Genomic DNA, 20,961 nt, shown 5'->3' with positions numbered 1-20,961 from the left:
GTGAACATCAGTAAGAACCAGAGCTCTATTATCATTAGAAGAAGTTAGAAATGCAAAATCATTATCTTAAAGACACTGTAGTTCGCAAATGGGATACATCTTTATTCTTAAGCAAGTTTCTAACAGGAATGTAAGCTTTAAAAAGTCCTTAATGTAAATTAGGGTTTGTTTCCTGTTTTTATTCTAGGATGCCCACACCATCTAATTCAACAGTAGGGTAAGTAGACAACTATATTTTCCTTCCCTGTTATAATCAAGAAAAAAATATTGGCCATCTGTATATCTCAGACAGTGTGAGGACAAGTGAGACTTTTCACAGAAGTTTTTTTTTGTTTTTTTTTTTAAACAAGCAGGAGAAGAGGCTGGTACAAGTCCAAAGTAACAGTATTACTGATTTCCCCCAATTATATTCCCTGCTAATCTTTTTTTTAATAAACTTTTAAATTTAGTACTATTTTCGATTTACAAAATTACTGGGAAAATAGTACAGAGTTCCTATTTACCTCATATCCAGTTTCACCTATTATTAACATCTTACATTAGTATGGTACCTTTGTCACATTAATGAGCCAATACTCATGCATTAGTATTATTCAGATTTCCTCAGGTTTTCCCTAATGTCCTTTTTCTGTTCTGGGATCCCATCCAGGACACCACATTACATTTAGTAGTCATGTGTCCTTAGGCTCCTTTTGGCTGTGACAGTTTATCAGACTTTCCTTTCCTTTTTTTATTTTTTTATTTTTTTAATGTCCTCTATAGTCTGAGGATTATCTGTCAGATATTTTGTAGAATGTCCCCCAATTAGGATTTGTCTGGTGTTTTTCTCATGATTAGACTGGAGTAGTGTGTTTTGGGGATGAAGACCACAGAGGTCAACTACCATTTTCATCACATCCTATCAAAAGTATACATGCGGGCTTCCCTGGTGGCACAGTGGCTGAGAGTCCGCCTGCCGATGCAGGGGACGCAGGTTCGTGCCCCGGTCTGGGAAGATCCCACATGCCGCGGAGCGGCTGGGCCCGTGAGCCGTGGCCGCTAAGCCTGCACGTCTGGAGCCTGTGCTCCGCAACGGGAGAGGCCACAACAGTGAGAGGCCCGCGTACCGCAAAAAAATATATATATATATATATACATGCTATCAACATAACATCACTGTTGACACTAACCTTGATTACCTAGCTAAGGCAGTGTTTACCAGTTTCCCCCAGTGTGCAGTTAACCTTTTTTTCTCCTTTTTCCATCCTGTACTCTTTAGAAGAAAGTCACTGTGTGCAGCCCATACTTAAAAGTTTGGAATTATACTCCACCTTCTTGAGGGCAGAGTACCAACATAAATTATTTGGTATTCTTTTGTAAGGGAAATGTGTGTGTTCTCCCTCATTTATTTATTTAATCACTTATTTATATCAGTATGGACTCATGGATTTTATTTCATACTTTGATACTTTAGTAGTAGTCCTGTACTACTTTGTTAATTTTGTCACTCAAATTGGCCATTGAGAGCTCTTTCAGTTGGCTCCTATATCCAGACCGCTATCATTGTGGGGTTTTGTGTATAAGGGATTTTTTTGGGTTTTTTCTTTGTTTGTTTTTGAGTACTTCATCACTTGTCACTGTGGGGTTTTTTTTTTCTTTCTTTCTTTCTTTCTTTCGTTCTTTCTCTTCCTTTCCTTCCTTCCTTCCTTCCTTTCTTCCTTTCTTTCTTTCTTTCTTCCTTCCTTTTAGCACTTCCTTACTTTCTGGCACTACAAGATACTCCAGGCTCATCTTATTAATGTCCTGCCCCAGCCCTACAAGCAGCCATTTCTCCAAGGAGCGCAGCTCCTTCCACTGGAGAATGGTATGAGAATCCACGATCTGAGTACTAGGTGTGCCTGATACTACTGGAGTCCCTGTCAATCTTAGCCAGAAATAACTAAGCTGGCATTTAAAAACTGTGTTTCAGTTAAAGCAAAGATCTGCTCAAAAGGCTATTAAAATTACAGTCTAGGTTGTTTGGGGTTTTCTTTTTTAAAAAGCAACTATGTGAAGACCTTTGTTTTGGACTTTTCAAATTCTCTTTGTAGTGACATGAAAAGTAAAGCCCTTTTTGTTGTTGTTGTTTTTCTCGGATCACCTTTCTGCTTGTAGCCTGATAAGTTCCAAAGTCTCTTCCTTTGACCTCAACTCCTCAAACATCCCCTTGGAAGAGCTGTGTAAGATTTTGATAAAAATCTTGGTAGACCTGCTCAACAGGGAAGATTGAGTTCAGAGACAGCCCATGCCTCTAACTGAATGATTCAAAGAGAAACTGAATTCCTTTTAAATGTGTATGTAGTTAAGTGAGTGTTTGATATTCTGCCTTTTCCTTATTATTTCTTCTCTATTTAGGGACTCTAAATGAAAAGTAATATTTATAAATCATTTAATATAACAGGAATATACTATAATTATATTCTACACAGTCTTAATTTAAAGGAGTAAATATACATTCTGGTCATTGTACTCAAAACTTGAATGGGTTACAACTTGAAAATTTAGTTGAAGGTATAATTTGCAATTTTTTTAACAAACAAAAATAACCTTTGCAATATATACAGGATATTAAATTAAATTTCATAATGTAATAGACACAAGACACGCGGAGTCCATAGCTTTCAGGTCTCAAAAGTAAAAAACATTTTCCTAAATCATTACCAGCTATAACTTAATGCTATTTGCTAGGAAATATACATTTCTAGAATCTGAGGGGAAGAAAATTTTGGCCTCAATCCCAAGTGATAAGAATTAACTGGGGCCTCTCCCTACCTTCCTAACTCCCACCTTTACCCCTTCTACACAAAGCGAAAATCCAGGACACAGACAAAACCAGAAGATCCCAAGAACTACCAATATACATTTTGCAGATTTACTTCCTATCAAGGGGACCAATCCCCAGAAAGAAATAGCTTATCGAATCCTCATTGTTCTTTTTTTTGTGATTTAACATGCTTTTGGCCTTTAGAACTTATTTTCTAAATTAACAAGTTAATCTCTACTTTTTGGTGTCTCTGTAACAAAAACAAGATATAATGAAAACAAATGTAATGGCTTTTGTTCAGGAAGTTCTTACCAACATCAAATTAGTAAAACATGGGGTCACCTTGCCCTGGACTCTGGCCTGGGGGCTAAATGCATATCAGCAGGTTATTCTCTGTGGATAAAGCAGTTAGCACAGGGCCTGGCACATAAGTGCTTTATTAGCATCATAGTTACTGTTGTAGTTAACAATATTTAAAGGCAATGTCCTCTGAGTATAATACCTGCCCATGCAGCAGTTACAATGTCTGAGGACCTTCCCAGATTACCTACTGAGATATTTTCTAGGGACAGTGGGCAGACATGACCGTTTTGTGAAGTACTCATACCACATTTCCTTAAACTGCATCAAGTCCATGGAAAAAGGTATCAGAAGTTCAAAATTTAATCCCACTGATTCCACATAACTACTGATTCTTACACCTTAGCTCAACCTGGCACATACTGGGAAGAACCCAAGAGAATCAAAATGAATTTTCTGCCCAGAAGAAGTTAATTAGCACTAAGACAATCTTCGCATTCTGATTTACTCCATTAGCCATTCTTTCTAGTGTGTTTTATGACTCAGTGTCTCCTGGCTACTGGACAATATTGGAAGCCCAGCCTTTCTCATTCATTCCTCACTGTCCCTAGGGTTTCTTTCTTCCCTGCTTCCTGAGTGCTCTACCTGAAGGTGAATGAGGCAAGCCTCCAAGGCTTTGCATGTGCAAGACCTCCCTTAGAACATGGGTTTTACTACACCACAGGAAACTCCATCCTTTCCTGACTCAGGTAGACTGGACACTCTCCATGAGCACAAACATGTTCGTTCCTGCTTTATTCACACAAACAGTTTGCTCAAACTATAAAAATGCTCACTTATTTTCAAACAGATTGTTAAGAGGAAATAATTTCCTCTCAGTTCACCATAGAAGCCATTGAATTGGACACTGGAAATATTTATTTAGAACAAATGAAAATCATTGTGTAGCAAATAAAATGAAGTACAGCCAGTATTGCTTCAGTGAAAGAGCAGTCACTACACCAGTGTTTTCGTGACTCCCAGGGACATCAGTCAGTTGGAATTCAGGAATGCCCTGATTCTGTGTTCTCCTGTCATCACAGAGTTGACAACCTTATATTCAATACCTTGTACCAAGCTGTCTAGTAGTTGATGTGGCACTTTTTAAGCAAAGTAAATAAACTGGAAAAGTGTTTAGTGACTAGCGGTAAAATAATGCTATACCCAATTCAAAAATGTGTTCAAGTGACAAGAGCAAGAAAACCGAATCACTTTACACAAAAACAAAAGAGCTGACTGGCCTCAGAAATGACTTTTGCCTAGAGTCCAGGCTTTTTCTCTTACAAATCAATCTTAACTTCTTGTGGCGTCTGTAAGAGACCAGGAACTTGCTAAGAATCGTGAACTGCGAGGTATTTCAGAGAGCCCACCAAGATGCCAAGGCTGCTAAATTCAGTACAGATTTGCATCAGCGTCATGAGAACACATGGCCAAACCAAGCAAAATGACTGGGATTGAAAAATATCATATGATGGAAAAGCAATGAGACATTTAAAAATATGTTTCTTATAGAAATTATTCTCATTATTTCATAGTCACACCATCCATAGTGACTTGCAGAAGCTATTATATAAACTCTGCCAATACTTAGATGGGTAATAGTGAAAGAAAAATTTCTGTAACAAGACACTAACATGAACATTTACGGCACAACCTGTACATTTATTTTGGCCTGGTAAATACAGACATTACACAGCTTTCCCATAGCTTCTGCGGGTTCTCACTATGAGCACTAGGAATGCAGTTCATCTTTGAAAGCCTTTCTCTAGCTCTTCTCCTTTAAGAGCCCAGAGCACCTGTACTCCTGGTGTGTGTTTCCTGTTCACTGCCTGCATGTGCTCTGTTGGAAGTCTGAATTCTCTCTGGTTGTATTTGCTGGGGGAAAAAAAAAAAAAACAACGGAAATTTACTGTCTTACAGTTCTGGAGACTAGAAATTCAAGATGAAGGCTTCAGCCAAGTTGGTTCGTTCTGAGAGCTGTGAGACACCCTGTTTCACGCCTCTCCCCTGACTTCTAGCAGTTTGCTGGTAATCATGGGTGTTCCTTGGCTCACAGATGCACCACCCTGATCTACCTTCATCTTCACGTGGCATCCTCCCTGTGCGCATGTCTGTGTCCAAATTTCTCTTTCTTATAAGGATACCAGTCATATTGGATTAGGGGTTCACCTTATTCCAGTATGACCTCATCCTAACTAATTACGTCTGCAATCACCCTCTTTCCACATAAGGTCACATTTTGAGGTACTGTATGTTACAACTTCAACATACACATTTTTTTGGTGGAGGGACATAATTCACCCACTAACACTGGTCTTGGATTTTTTACTTTATTTTCCAATTATATGTAACATTTCTCTATTCCATGGACTTCCTAATCTTGATTCTCTTCTAATTTAGACAGCTCTCACACAGTTTTTTTTTTTAAACCTCTCCTAGTTCTTTTTAAGAACTCTGCTAGTTCTTCAAATGATAGGAAAATTGTACCCCCATGGCCTTTTTAAATTGTTGGGGATTTTTTCCTTTCAGTATATGAGCTATTTTTGGCTTTTTGATTTCTAAACAGTACTTACTGTGTACACTGTGTATATAAACAGGTGGCATATTTTGTTGATTGAGTGCTTAAAGAAACAGATGACCTGGTTGAAAGGTCAGTCCAAGACTGGTAAAGGATCATTTTGCACATTGAAACTGAATGCCTAAAAGGATTCTATAAAATAAAGTACTGGGATCCTCTAAAAACAAGGGGCAGGAATGGAAAGCAAAGAGAAATTCTTCCTGTAATGTTCCAAAAACTACAAAATTCATATATCTTCCACTTCATATTTTTATATCAGTTGCAAAAGTTATGCACTGATAAAGAATTCAGTATGATTTATTTTAAAAACAAAACTTATTTTTTATTTATCTAGAAAAATTAAGAAAATTTCCTATGTTTTATGGTATATATTCCACCAGAATGCTAATTCCATGAGTATAGGCACTTTGACTCACTGTCATATCCCAGGGATTAGAACAGTACCTGCCACAAAGAAAGGGTCCCAATAAATATTTGATGATTAAGTTGTTTCAATTGTACTTCTTTGTATTCTGTTTTGTTTTGTTGGCTCAACTAAATCTCAGAGAAATCTGCTGCCCGTACCTGCCTGAACACCTCTACCACACACACCGCTCTAGCAGAGCCACGTTCCTGATGTCTCCATCACCTGAGGGTCTCTACACTGGCATTAAAGCCCAAAGCCAATAGCCACTTCCTCCCACTGTGCCAGCAAGGCCTTACAATGCAGCAGTTTTGAAGACAAGAGGTAAAATGTGATTTGAAATCAGAACAGCATTAATTCTTTTTATATTTGGAGTTTATTCAATAATAAAATTAAAGAAAGGACCCCATCACAGACCAATGAAATCAGATTCTCTGAAGATGCCCTTTTCTTCTTTAGACAGAGCTTCCCATGATAGAACCAGAAACTAAACGTTGTAGAATTAGTTGTTTTTATTCTACTTGTATTTTCAATTTTTATTTCCTTACCATTCTCTCTATGGTTTAACTTTTAAAAATTCCATCCTAGCTCAAGTGATCAGCACAAAGGTCAATGTTTGGTTCAGAGCATCAGAGTCTAGACATGGGTGTAGCTGTTGCGATAAAACTGAAAAGATCATCATTGAAATAAGACTCAGGAAGTAATGAGAACAATTTGATCAATTCCTCTTAACACCTTGGAGTGTCTTTTCGTGGATGCAAACCTTGGGGTCTTCCCAGATATGTTTCATTAGAAAGGATGGTAAGCTCATACACTAGCCATCAATTCCATCCCACACTAGACACCTCAAAACAGAGAAGAAACCTATGGAGAAAGACAAGATACTAGAGGGAAGATAACTGAAGGTGACAGAAGAGGTACATGGTAGACAGAGATAAATATTTGTTGAATGACTTTAGGCTGTGAGGTAGGTAAGACACAAGAACTGTGCTATATAATGCAGCTCCTCTGTACATGAATATTTGGACCCAAATATAGGAACACAATACTGCCATCATCAATATCAGCATCAGCATCCTATTAGGAGGCAATAACTTTTGAGAGATATTATGGTGGAGTGTTTAAGAGCATGGACTAGAGAGTCCAACTGCATGGGTAGCATTCTGGCTCTGCCACTTACTCACCATGGACCATGGGAAAGTTCCTGAACTTCTCTGCCTCTACTTCCCAATCTGTAAAATGGGAATATTTGTACCTACTTCACAGATAACAGAGATTAAGTGTTAGCAGCTACTATTTTTATTATATACTCTGCTACCATATAATGATTCTGTATGTGTACAGCATGCTGAAGCTTTCCATTGATAAAAGGTAGTGAAAGCTGTATCAAATATATGTATATATAGATACATACATATATAGGTATGACACTAAATGATACATACATACATATACATGTATGTATGTATGTATAGGATGTATACAAGATAGGATATCTAAGCAGTTGAAATTTTTATGATCTTATTAGGTAAATCATCAAAGTAAACTAATATTTTTCAATCCCTAAATTAGATAATTTCTGAAATTACATGAAATGCATACAGTTAGGAAGAAATCACAGTAATGTGTGTTGAGTTTATAAAAACACTTTTCAGTGCAGTTGTAGACCAGGGACTGAAGAAATAGCCAAATCCAACCAGAAGTCAGAGAGCAAGGGGACCCAGGTGATGAAGTTCTTAGATAACAATGTCCTAAGGCAAAGAAGGAGGAAATGGATCTATAGAGGCAAAAAGAGGACAGCCAGCACAGTGACTCCTGAGGGCTGAGAGGTGCAGCTCCCTTCCCCCGCTAGGCTACCAGAAAACTGACAGACATCAACTCCCCAGGAGAAAGAGTTCCCAGCTAAGGTTGAACAAGGCAATGCTCTCCCTTCTTGCCTCAGCTCTCATATTGTAAACATGTGTCCTTTTTGCAGTCTACTTCATGCCACGTTTTTCACATTTTGTGCCCTTTGTTGGTGATTTTGCTGGGTAAAATGGCCCAAGATAGTGCATGTGCACTGTTCCTAAGTGCAGGAAGTCTGTGATGTACCTTACTGAGAAAACATGTCTGTGCTTCATTCAGGCTTGAGTTCTTAGACTTGACACAAAAAACATGATTCATAAAAGAAAAAACTGACAAATTGAACTTCATCAAAATTTAAAACTTTGGCTGGTGAAAGGATGAAAAGATATGCTATAGACTGGGAGAAAATATTTTGCAAGCCATATATATAACAAAGGACTAATATCTGCAATTTATAAAGAACTCTAAACATTCAACAGTAAAATAACAAACAATCCCGTTAGAAAATGGGCAAAAGACATAAAGAAACATTTCACCAAAGAGGATACAAATGGCAAATAATCATTTGAGAAGAGATTCAACATCATTCATTAACCATTAGAGAAATGCAAATTAAACCACAATGAAATATCATGACACATCTATCAGAATGGCTAAAATAGGGGCTTCCCTGGTGGCGCAGTGGTTGAGAGTCCGCCTGCCGATGCAGGGGACACGGGTTCGTGCCCCGGTCCGGGAGGATTCCGCATGCCGTGAAGCGGCTGGGCCCGTGAGCCATGGCCGCTGAGCCTGCGCGTCCGGAGCCTGTGCTCCGCAACGAGAGAGGCCACAACAGTGAGAGGCCCGCATACCGAAAAAAAAAAAAAAAAAAAAAAAAGAATGGCTAAAATAAATAGTGAAAACACCAAGGGCTGGTGAGGATATGGAGAAACTGAATCATTCAAACATTGCTAGCAAGTGCTGGAAAATAGTTTGCCAATTTCCTAAAAACTAAACATGCAACTTCCATATGATCCATAAATTGTACTGATGGACATTTATCCCAAAGAAATGAAGACTATGTTCACACCAAAACCTGTACATGAATATTCATAGTAGCTTTGTTTGTAATAGTCCCAATTGGAAACAACCCAGATATTATTTAATGGATGAATGGATAAACAAATTGTGGTATATCAATATAATGGAATATTATTTGGCCATAAAAAGGAATGAAGTTCTAATATATGCTACCACATGAAGGAACCTTGAAAACATTATACTAAGTGAAAGAAGCCACAAAAGACCACATACTACGTGATTCCATTGATATAAAAATCCAGGATTTAGTAAGCTATAGAGACATAAAATAGATTAATGGTTGCTTAGGGCTGGGGGATTGGGGTGATATGCATGGGGGGATAGAGGGGCAGAGGAGTAATAATTAAATATATGGGTTTTTCTCGATGTGATAAAAATGTTCTGAAATTGACTGTTGTGGTGATTACTCATATCTCTGACTATATTAAAAATCACTGAATTATATAATTTAAATTGTATGGAATGTGAATTACAGCTCAATAAATTATAAGGTTAAAAAATAAATTTGTGAAGGGATTACAAACTTCTTTGAAACACAATGAAGTATCTGTTAACTGAAGGGAGAATACTGAATTGAAATGGGTTCCCTGATTTTAAAGGGGATAATAGAATCCCTGGTTAGCAAAAGCCAAGCTTACCACTCACTTTCAGAGGCAAAATGGGAATGGCTACTGTAATAGGCAGTAGGATGGGAGGGTAATCAGAGGAGTTTGATACAGAAGGATGTTGGGCACTGCTCAGTTGCTCTTGGGTTACTCAGGATTGAAACAGACAAGCAGCACACTAAGGTCTATGTGTTGTGTATAACAAAAAAACATTAAAACTAAAAAGGATCCAACTTGAGTCACCAAAACAGAGTCATAATCCCTTGCCAAAACTCAGGTCAGAATTACTTCACAATTCCTGAGCATGATTAATGAGGGTGAAACTGATTAATGAGGTGAGGAAAGACCCAGCAAATAACAAGTATCTATTCTAAACCTTCTACCTAAACTTTCACAAAGAGATCCAAGGGATAACTGTGCACTGCAAAAAAAGGAAATACCTATTCATCTCAAGATTATTAAGCAATGGTTCTTACTAATCCCTTTAGACCCAGAAGACCATTGTGAGCCACCAGTCAGAGGAGGGAGGCCAAGTTTACTTCTTGATGGAGCTGATAAGAACCAAATTGTAGTTATTTCCCCAGTTCTTGAGTGTGTCTTTGGAACAGATAAACTCAGCAACTGGCAGAATCCCTTCTTTGGCTCCCTAACCCATAAAGAAAGAAGAGGTCAGTGGAAGTATCACTGTAATAAGGAAGAACAAATCTGACTCCATATTGGATCTGTTTCTTTTACTTTAAGCTTTGAATTCTATTGCCATTGCTACAAGTTAATCACAAAAGGGATGTTGCCTATAAGCTTAAATTATACATGATGGCATACATCTGAGAATCCTGCCTTCCATGTAATGAGCGTTAAGCTAAAATTTGTTAATTTAACAACAAATTGTTTTGCTCACAGGAAACATCCTGACCAGGCCTATCTGTGAATGGCTGCAGGCAGGAAGAAATTAACACATCCCCTCCAGAGTCTGACCAGAAGCAGGACTTTACCCCCTCCCCTTTTAGTATAAAAGAAGCCTGAATTCTAACTCAGGGAAGATGGTTCTTTGGGATACTAGTCCACCATTTTCTCTGTCTGCTGGCTTTCCGAATAAAGTCGCTATTTCTTGCCCCAGCGACTCGTCTCATGATTTATTGGCCTATCATGCAGTGAGCAGTATGAACTTGGACTCAGTAACATATTGAGCACCCTCTCTCCCCAAAATAAAGTTAATGTCAAATCTTGCAGAAGGGGGTGAGGAAGGCACACTAGTATCAGGGCCACCATCCAAGACTTGAAAAATGCAGGGGTAATTATTCCTGTCACATCCCATTTAGATCACCCATGTGGCATATTCACAAGACAGATGGATTTAGGAGAATAAGAATATATTATTTTAAATTTAATAAGGCTATAATGCTAATTGAAGCTGCAGTTCCATATATATACATAAGTATACTCTTTTTCTGTCCTCCAAAAGAATTTATTAGTTACTGGGATTATTTCTTCCTTAAATGTGTGGTACAATTTACCACTGGGGCCATCTGGGACTAGAGTTTTCCTTGTGGGAAGACTTTAAATTATGGATTCAATTTCTTTAATTTTAAAGAATTTTTTCTTTTCTATTCTTTTTTAAAAATATTTATTTATTTGGTGGCACCAGGTCTTAGTTGCAGCAGGCAGGCTCCTTAGCTGTGGCTCGCTGGCTCCTCAGTTGTAGCATGTGGGCTCCTTAGTTGTGGTATGAGAACTCTTAGTTGCGGCATGCATGTGGGATCTAGTTCTCCGACCAGGGATCAAACCCAGGCCCCCTGCATTGGGAGCACGGAGTCTTATCCACTGCACCACCAGCGAAGTCCCCTCTTTTATTTTTTTAAATAGTATTATTTGTTTGCTCTTTATTCCTATGTCAGTTTTGATAAGTTCACTTTTCAAGGAATTTTCATTTGATCTAAATCTTCAATAAAATAATGCTCTTTTTTTCAGTGTCTACATGATTTGTCATTTTTCACATGAATTTTTAGTGCCTTTTTTCTTCATCTTTCTTATCAGACATTTATCTGTTATATTACTCCATTCTTTTACTTTCAAACATTCTTATGCTTTAGATACACTTTTGTAAAGAGCAAATATTTGTTTTTAGAAAAAAAATTTTTTTGAAATTGTTTGTCTTAAAACTATAGAATTAGACTTCCCTGGTGGCACAGTGGTTAAGAATCCACCTGCCAATGCAGGGGACACGAGTTCGATCCCTGGTCTGGTAAGATCCCATATGCTGCGGAGCAACTAAACCTGTGCGCCACAACTACCAGGCCTGCGCTCTGGAGCCCGTGAGCCACAACTACTGAGCCCACATGCCACAACTACTGAAGCCAGCACGCCTAGAGCCCATGCTCCACAACAAGAGAAGCCACCACAATGAGAAGCCCGCGCACCGCAACAAAGAGTAGCCCCCACCCGACACAACTAGAGAAAGCCCATGAGCATCAACAAAGACCCAGTGCAGCCATAAATAAATAAATAAATGCTTTAAAAAAAAAACGACAGAATTTAGGGAGTTCCCTGGTGGTCTAGTGGTTAGGATTTGGTACTTTCACTGCCGTGGCCTGGGTTCAATCCCTGGTCAGGGAACTGAGATCCTGCAAGCCACGTGGCCTGACCAAGATTTAAAAAAACAAAACAAAACAAAACAACAACAAAAGACTACAGAATTAAGTTCATTTAATATAACAACTGATCTAATTGGGTTTTACTCTACCATCTTACAATGTGGTGGGTTTTTTTCCTGCCTGTTTAAGTTATTTTTCTCTTTTTTCTTGTCTTTTTTAAAAAAATTAAATACCACTTTATTTTTCCCATTACTTTGAAAATATACTATTTTAATATGATATATTACCTTATTAGTTTCCCTAGAAAACAGGGAATTCCCTGGCAGTCCAGTGGTTAGGACTCATCACTCTCACTGCCAGGGGCCTGGGTTTGATCCCTGGTCTGGGAACTGAGATCCCACAAGCTGCATGGCCAAAAAAGAAAGAAAGAAAGAAAGAAAATATACCCTCTTCCTGGAAATGCAAGGATCTTAGAATATTTCAATTTTATTTATTTTTCTATTGACTTATATACTATTGCTGTCACGTATATATTTCAACTACAAAGGACATTACTCTCTGACCAGTGTTCATTTGGATTCAACCACATATTTACCTATTTTATTGCTCTTAAACACATTATTGACTGGAGACATGTTAATACATTTTTAGAGAGTGATACAATTAACATCACCATGCGAAGTTGTTAGAGCTTAACATTTATCAAGGGTTCATTATACAACTTGTGATTGTTGTTATCATTCACATTTTGCTCCATTAGGTTTTTGTTCCAACCTTGTGTATATTATAAAAGTAAATTTTTCAAAAATGACGCATCACAAAATTTTGAGTGAAGAAGAATTTTTCAGTGAATTTTATGCAGATACTTTCTCTGATTGTCTCAGCAACATATATAATAATGTCTCAGAAGATGATAGTTCTTCGGAATATAGTTCTGATTCCGACGATGTGAATATTAGGCCAAGAAAAAGACAAAAAGCCTTAGTGATTGGTTCTGATGTGGAAAGTAAAAATGAAACTCACGGTGCTAGAGAATGCTCCTTTGCTTCTATAGAAGAGTGGACTGAAGACATCTCACGAAAATTAGAAGACTTTACAGGTGTGGCAGGTGTAACTATTGAATGTAAATAACCTGCAAAGTAATAGTGAAATAACAGAATTAATTTTTGGCCAGCCAAAATAAAAATCGCCGGTCCATGGGCATTAGTTTCTGCAAAAATCCCCTGGTCAATAGTGAGTTAATCTCGGGACTTCCCTAGTGGTGCAGTGGTTAAGAATCCACCTGCCAATACAGGGGATATGGGTTCGAGCTCTGGTCCAGGAAGATCCCACATGCCGCGGAGCAACTAAGCCCATGAGTCACAACTACTGAGCCTGCGCTCTACAGCCTGCAAGCCACAACTACTGCGCCCGCATGCCACAACTACTGAAGCCTGCGCACTTAGAGCTTGTGCTTCGAAACAAGAGAAGCCACTGCAATGAGAAACCTGTGCACCACAACAAAGAGTAGCCCCCGCTCGCTGCACTAGAGGAAGCCCACGTGCAGCAACGAAGACCCAACGCAGCCGATAAATAAATTTATTAAAATAAATAAATAAAATGCCAATACGATCATGTATTTTAAAAAAATGAGTTAATCTCTAACTTCGTCTCTGATCTCCCAATCTGGAATCACTCTCCTTTTGTCTAAAGAACACCTTTCAGAATTTCCTTCAGCGTGGATATGCTGGTAGCAAGCTCAGTTTTTGTTTGAAATGTCTTTATTTTTCTTTCATTCTTAAGAGATATGTTTGCCAGATAAAGAATTTAACTTGACAGTTATTTTCTTTCAGTACGTTGAAGCTATCCATATACTGTCTTCTGGCTTCTGTTGTTGCTGTAGAAAACTTAACTGTCTAAAAGGTCTTCGAATGTGTTTTTCTCATTTTGCTTTAAGTTATTATCTTTGTCTTTGGTTTTTTACAGATTTGGGAATCACAGGGTTTCTTGAATCTCTGGACTTATATCTTTCAAATATTGCTTCTACCCCATTCTCTCTTCTCTCCTTCTGGGACCCCACGAAAAGTACATTATATGTTAAAACTGTATCCTCTTAAAATTTTTTCTTTTTTTTGTATTATTATTTTAACAGCAGTTTATTTATTTATTTATTTTTGCTGTGTTGGGTCTTCATTTCTGTGCGTGGGCTTTCTCTAGTTGTGGCAAGCGGGGGCCACTCTTCATTGCGGTGCGCAGGCCTCTCACTATCGCGGCCTCTCTTGTTGCGGAGCACAGGCTCCAGATGCGCAGGCTCAGTAGTTGTGCCTCACAGGCCTAGTTGCTCCGCGGCATGTGGGATCCTCCCAGACCAGGGTTCAAACCCGTGTCCCCTGCATTAGCAGGCAGATTCTCAACCACTGCGCCACCAGGGAAGCCCTGTATTATATTTTTAATCTTGTATTCTCTTTTGTTTTTATCAGTTCCAAAATTTCTATTTGATTCTTTTTCACATTTGTTATGTCATATTTTTTGAAAATATACTTTCCAGTTCCCTTCTAAAATTTTCAAGCCTGTCTTTTATCCCTAGAACATAATAAACAAATGTTTTATAGTCTGTCTGATAATTCTAAAATCTGGAGTCCCTATGACCTCTTCCTTGCTTCTGCTGGTTCTCACTCATATTGTGTATCTAGTTATCTTTCTTTCTTTGCTGAGCACTTTATCTTAAAACTTTATTGTAGAAATAATTTGAGATCTAGTCTGATTTTATCTTCTTCCAGAGAGAATTTTCATTTGGTTTTGCCAGGTGGCTGAAGGCAACAGAATTCCTTATTCCATATTCAAAATTTTAGGTTTCCCTTGGCCAACCAGAAAAGAAGTCAGGCTACAGACCTCGTAAGAACAGTTTTCCTTCTAGTTCACCCTCACACCCAGGGTGTAGCCCTTTGAAATGCTGACCTAATGCAAGAGTTGTTTACCAGGTACCAGGTTCCACAACCTCTGCAAGAGCTGAATTGATATTATAGAGATATAGGTAGATATCTAGATATCTATAGATAAATAAGCATGTGGCTATTACCACCCAGTGTGCCCAGTGATCTCTGCATCATAGTATTTACACACTTGGGAAGGCCCCTCCTACATTGTACCAGCGTTAGTCTCTGTGACCAATGGTAGAAGTGATGGTATATCATAAGATTATAAAAGGTTATAAAAGACTGGCCTCTGTCTTGGGTTCTCTCTCAGTCTGGGGGAAGCAAGCTTCTACAGTGTAAGCAGTCCCAACCAGAGGCCTTCAGCCAAGAGCCGACAAGGAACTGAAGCCTGACAACCATACAAATGAGCTTGGAATTGGATTCTCCAGTCCTATTTGAGCTCTCTGTCCAACAGTTTGTGACTACAAACTCCTGAGACCCTGAGCCAGAATCAGAACACAGCTGAGCTGCTTCCAGATTCCTGACCCACAGAAATTGTAAGATGATAAATATGTTTGTGTTTTAAGCTGCTGAGTTTTAGGGTGATTTGTTATGCAGTAGATAACTAAAACACCCGGCTTTTCAAATTGTCTTCAGCAAAGAGTTCGTCTGCATTAACTACTCTGTTGTTCCTGGAAGCAGAACTTTTGACATTCTGTTTATTTTTCTCCTTCCCTAACATCTTCAGGATTGGGTAAATTTTTAAATTCCATTTTACCTTTAAGTGTTTCAGAAGTTATACACTCTATTCCTATCCATTTAGTGGTTATGCTTAAAGTGTTAACATGACTACTTCAAGAACAATATACTGAACTTAAAACTAAACTCTGATCATACTCTCCCATCTTAAATGTTATAGTGAATATTTTAACTACTTTGGCTTTTACTTTCCAAATTAAACATTTTTATTTTTTATACAGTTAATGTTTTCATTAGATTTATCCACATATTTACTTTTTTCACCCTTCCTTCTTGAATTTCAGGCTTCCTTTTGGATAATTTTCTACCTTTTTTGAAGTACATTCTTTAGAGGTTTTTCTAGTAAGAATCTGTTGGTGATAAACTCTCACTTTGCTTTTCTGTAAATATTTTTTGCCTTCATTCTTGCATAAAAGTTTAGCTAGATACATAATTCTGGCTTTACACCTATTTTTTCAATCAGTTGAGATGTTAAGGACTTCTATTTTTTACTCTACTCTTTTACTTTACTGTTCAGCTACTCTACTGACTTCTGGTTTTCATTGTTGCTATTGAGAAACCTGTTACACGTCTATTTGCGATTTTTTAAGTAGATAATATTTTACATCTGATTTTTTTTTTTTTTTTTTTGGCCGCACCGCATGTGGGATCTTAATTCCCTGACCAGGGATCAAACCTGTGCCCCCTGCAGTGGAAGCAGAGTCTTAACCACTGGACCTCCAGGGAAGTCTCTATACCTGATTATTTTAAACACTTCTCCTTGTCTTGAGGGTTCTGATGTTCCACCAACATGTGTCTTAATGTTGATTTTGTTTATCCTGCTTGCATTCGTGTGCTTCCTGAATCTGAGACTCATGTCTTACATAAGTTTTGGAAAATTCTCAGACACTATATTGTCAAACATAGGCCTCTCCTCAATTTTCTCCATTTTATTGTTCTGGAACTCTAAATAGACCTCCTTGTTCTATCTTTCCTATGTCTTAACTTCTCTAATTTCTCTCTTCTATAGTCTACCATTTGTTTTCTATATTACCTTTAGTAATTTCTTTATATCTACCTTCCAGTTCATTATTCTTTCATTTGTGTCTTTTTTTAAAAACTGTTTTTAAAATGTGCTTTGTGGCCCATTCTTTTGAGTTTTTAATGTGGGATGGCTGGCCATATTTATTTATTTTATATTTTTTAAAAACCAATTAATCTATAATCCAATCACTCAAATATTATCAAAAACCTCCATCTACCTATATGCTCCTCCTCATTCCATTCCCTGGCCTGCCCTCTCAGAATTACAGTATGTATTTGTGTTTATCATTTCCTTTAGTTGTAGCTATGGCTTAGATTTGCTTGTCCTTGAATTTTCTATAAAGCTTATCATACTATATTAAGTTTATTTCAATGATTATAACTTTCATTTATCCAAGTTATCTTTGGCTCTTTTTAAAATCTGCCACATTATTTTTGATAGTCCCTTGTTTGTTGCACGTTTTTGTTTATCTAAATGTTTTCAATGTCATTTCATACTATACGTTGTAAAGATAAATAAAAATTATTTTTTCTGTTTATAAAGGAAAAAGAAACCATTTCCGCTCTCTCCCTCCTTCTAAGAGTGTTTCCTAGGAAAATCTAAAGAGCCTAAATTCTCACTCTAACCTTTTGGAATGTAAATAAGTCTCTCTGAAGGCCTGGGCTTCAACTGTTTTGAAATGTAAACACCTCGGAAGATACAGCTTCACCTTGGGAGCTTAATGTAGGTGTAACCATTTGTTTCTCAGGAAAATAAAAGTTTTATTTTTCTTTTGAATGAGGACAACTAATTAAACAAATGGCTACTACAAATCCCAAGTGAACTTAGGGTGAAGGAATGTGAAAAAAGAAAAACTTAACTAAGAAGGATCTGGCCACAAACTGTGATGTCAAATCCTCCTATGGAAAACAAGTTACTATAATCCAAATAATAAGTGATAGTCGTGCTGCCAAATGGAAAATAGGGTACTACTGATCCCAAAGCCTCATGTTATATGCTAGCTAAAAACAGCGTGAGAGAAAAGGATTATAATTAGCTTAGCTGTATAAATTGTGTGAGGTCTTATTCTGATTTGGTAGTTTCTTGTGGATTACCTATATACAGCTATTTTATAATGTGCTTATTCAACAATAAATGTGTTTGCTTTCTTTCCACAGTGATGTGAAGAGGTCTCTCTTTGTTGATAAGGTTTTTACTTCCCCAACGATATCTAATAATTCCAACACCTATGGACTGTAATTTTTCTCTTTGTTGTTTCTCATCATCATCTCATGCTTGGCATTTCTTAAGAGTGTGGGAATTCAAGGGGCCTCGGTTGAGACATTCCTCTGGAAATTTGAGTTTGTTTTTGCCAGACACCAGAATACACTGCCCATACACAACTACTTTGCTCATTTTTCTGCTAGAGGTTCCTTAGACCATGCAGGTAAAATAAAATCAAACCCTAAACCTGCATGAGGGCAGACCTGTGGTTATGAATTATCAGGGGATACTTTTTCCTCCCACCCAGTACCTAAGGCCAAGCCAGACAAGACTAACTTGGTTCTTCCCTTTGCCAGTAAGCAGACTATATTTTATCCTTTAGATTCAAGTGTTCTAGTGTTATGCAGGGGTCTCAGCCAACCTTCCCCTCCCCTCTCCCCCACTCCTCCCTTGTATAAGCTTTACTTCTATTCCACAGAGCAGCTCTTAAAACCTAAGGCTCTTTCACTTCAGCAAACGTCCATAAGGTGGCTCTAGAAATCAGCTTATGCTTATCACAGTTTTCAGTTCTTATTCCCTGCCTCACCCCTGCCCCCAACCAGATTCCCTCACTTTCTTGCAACCTCATTATAGTTTGATTGGAGGGGGTGGTATTTTACTCGATTTTTTTCACCACGAAGGTTTTTAAAAATATGTCACCCATTGTGTTGCTGGAAGGAGAAATCTAAGGCATTTGTTTTATAATGGTTATACCTCTTACCAGCCACTACTCTAGGAAAAGATGGAGGTAGAGAGAACAGATATATGAGTATGAAACAGAGCAACTTGCAGAATATTACTGTTCTCCTCAACTAATTCTCTCAGGTATCTTGAATATACTGTAAGCACTATGAATCTCTTTAGAACCTGAATACATGATATTAAGCACAAATCTTATGGTATCTGCTTTACTACAGGAATGTGCCAAGTGTTCATTTTTGCTCTTGTTCTCTTTCTCCTCATTTTCCCAATACTTTCAATAACAAGACTCTTAATCCACAATTTCCTTAGTTAAAAGTATTAAGAACTTCTGTTTCTATTCTCCCCCTCATAGGAATAAACTTGAAATGTCAATCAATTCACTAGGCCAGTTGATTTATTGCTACTTCTACATGACCTGCAGCACCAGCACTATGCTGTTACTCCCCATCAGTCCATTGAACAAAGACTAGTAACTTCTGATACCACAAACACAGAAGATTTTAATAGGACAATTACCTATTTAAGGACCAAGTATTCCTTTAAGGGATATGGGCGGCAATATCAGGACTTGGCTTCAGAAGTATAGGCTGAATTTGCAAAGTGTTGCTAAGCTTGGTCTTTCAAAAACTTGGGTACCTAGCCAAATGAGCCTACTTCAGTAGTACACTTAAACACTACCTTGGTCCCCTCCAAAAGGCACAAAATGTCTTGAATATTCAAGTTGTGATTTCTGCTCTGTTTTATAGCACACTTCTGTGGCAGCAGTGTGTGAGATTAGAGAGAGGGAAATGGGAAATCGGGACACAGTTAGAAAACAATAAAAATAATCTAGTCATATGGGGAAATAAGTGGTCTGGAGCAAAAATTATAGGAACTGTGGTTTAAGAGGGATCTGAGGCAATCTAGGTTAACCTCCTGGTATCTATTGCTTAATCTGGAGGCGAGAGGAAGATGGTAGAACGTTAGCTCCACCAGAGAAGAAGTCCCTACTGATTTACTCCACATTTCTAGACAGTGCCTGGCACATAATATGCATTCAATATACACTTGACTGAATGAATACGGCAGCGTTAGACAGAATATGGGAAAGGAGGAAAAATGCATTCGAACTCGGGGGCTTAATTTGAGGGAGAAGGGAGTCGAGAAATTTCCCACTGACAAAACGGAGCATGTCAGGACGGGGAGCTAGTTCTGGAGGAAAAGTATGATTACTGGAAGTTGTAGTGATCAAAACTGCATTTCTAATATTAGAATTAGAATTTCTAATATTAGTTACCCAATAAGGGGTTATTTATCTAAAGGCCAACCACACTAGCTTACTTGAACATGACCTTCGCCTAGGTTAGCTGGGATGCAAATTCTCTCTAGATTTCCAAGAATTCTCTAACCACGTAAAAATGTTTCTTCCTGGAGGCTGTTCGCACACACTCCTCCCTCTTTCTACACACAAACGCGGGAAGCAGGTGTTGGCAGAAAAGAAGCCGGCAGCTGAAGGACCAGAGCTATAATCCAGTCTCTGCCTCAACTGCCGCACCTGCCCCTGTCTTCTGGGCTCCACCAAGGGGAGATTTGGAAGAAGATGACTTAAAGTCACAGGGTGTAAGCAAAACCAGAACAAGGTCAGGAGCTCGTGTCCAACTCTTTAACTCCTGGTTCCGGGTTATTTCTCTGGGGTGCATCTGGCGCCAGCCGCGGAAATACGACCGAGTCTGGGTAAAGGTCGCCAGGTGAAGGGATGATAGCCAGGAGACCTCTACGTTTGTCAAAGTTGACCGTCTCCCTCTAAGCAGGCAAAGCGTGCGGCTCAAACAGCATTAAGTCAACCAGCAGGAGACCCGTTACCTTACAGGCTAATGCCCTCGATCCACCCCTCGACTCCGCTCCACCCTCCCCGTCGGCACGCGCATGCACCCTAAGGCCCGAGGTTGACGTCAGCCCCTCCCGGCACAACCTCGGTGTCGTACCTCTAATGGCCTGTCGTAACTGCCTGGAGGGAAAGGCCGGGAGAGGAAGGGCATTCACGCTGTTCCCTTCACAGTAGTAGCAGGTATGCGCGCGCGCAGGGTCCTAACTCAGCCCCGGAGACCCGAGCCAATGGGGCGCGGCGACGTCACTAC

General features: G+C 38.6%; 1 long non-coding RNA gene across 3 annotated transcripts in view; it reads right to left on the bottom strand.

The window, feature by feature from the left end:
* The window catches only part of LOC109548576 (uncharacterized), a 187,600-nt gene extending 166,648 nt beyond the window's left edge, over positions 1-20,952 (bottom strand). For 2 of the 3 annotated variants that reach the window (XR_012333989.1, XR_012333988.1), the window contains exons 1-2: positions 20,809-20,952; positions 13,247-13,355 (exon numbers count right to left, since the gene is read on the bottom strand). This is a non-coding gene — a long non-coding RNA (uncharacterized lncRNA). The remainder of the gene's footprint in view (positions 1-13,246; positions 13,356-20,808) is intronic. The other variant, XR_004528126.2, reaches the window with a different exon arrangement.
* Positions 20,953-20,961: the final 9 nt, after the last annotated feature.

Source organism: Tursiops truncatus, chromosome 9 (assembly GCF_011762595.2).
Source record: "Tursiops truncatus isolate mTurTru1 chromosome 9, mTurTru1.mat.Y, whole genome shotgun sequence".
NCBI classification, from domain to species: Eukaryota; Metazoa; Chordata; class Mammalia; order Artiodactyla; family Delphinidae; genus Tursiops; species Tursiops truncatus.
Note: the sequence above shows the minus strand (reverse complement) of the source record. Positions and strands in the feature narration are given on the sequence as shown.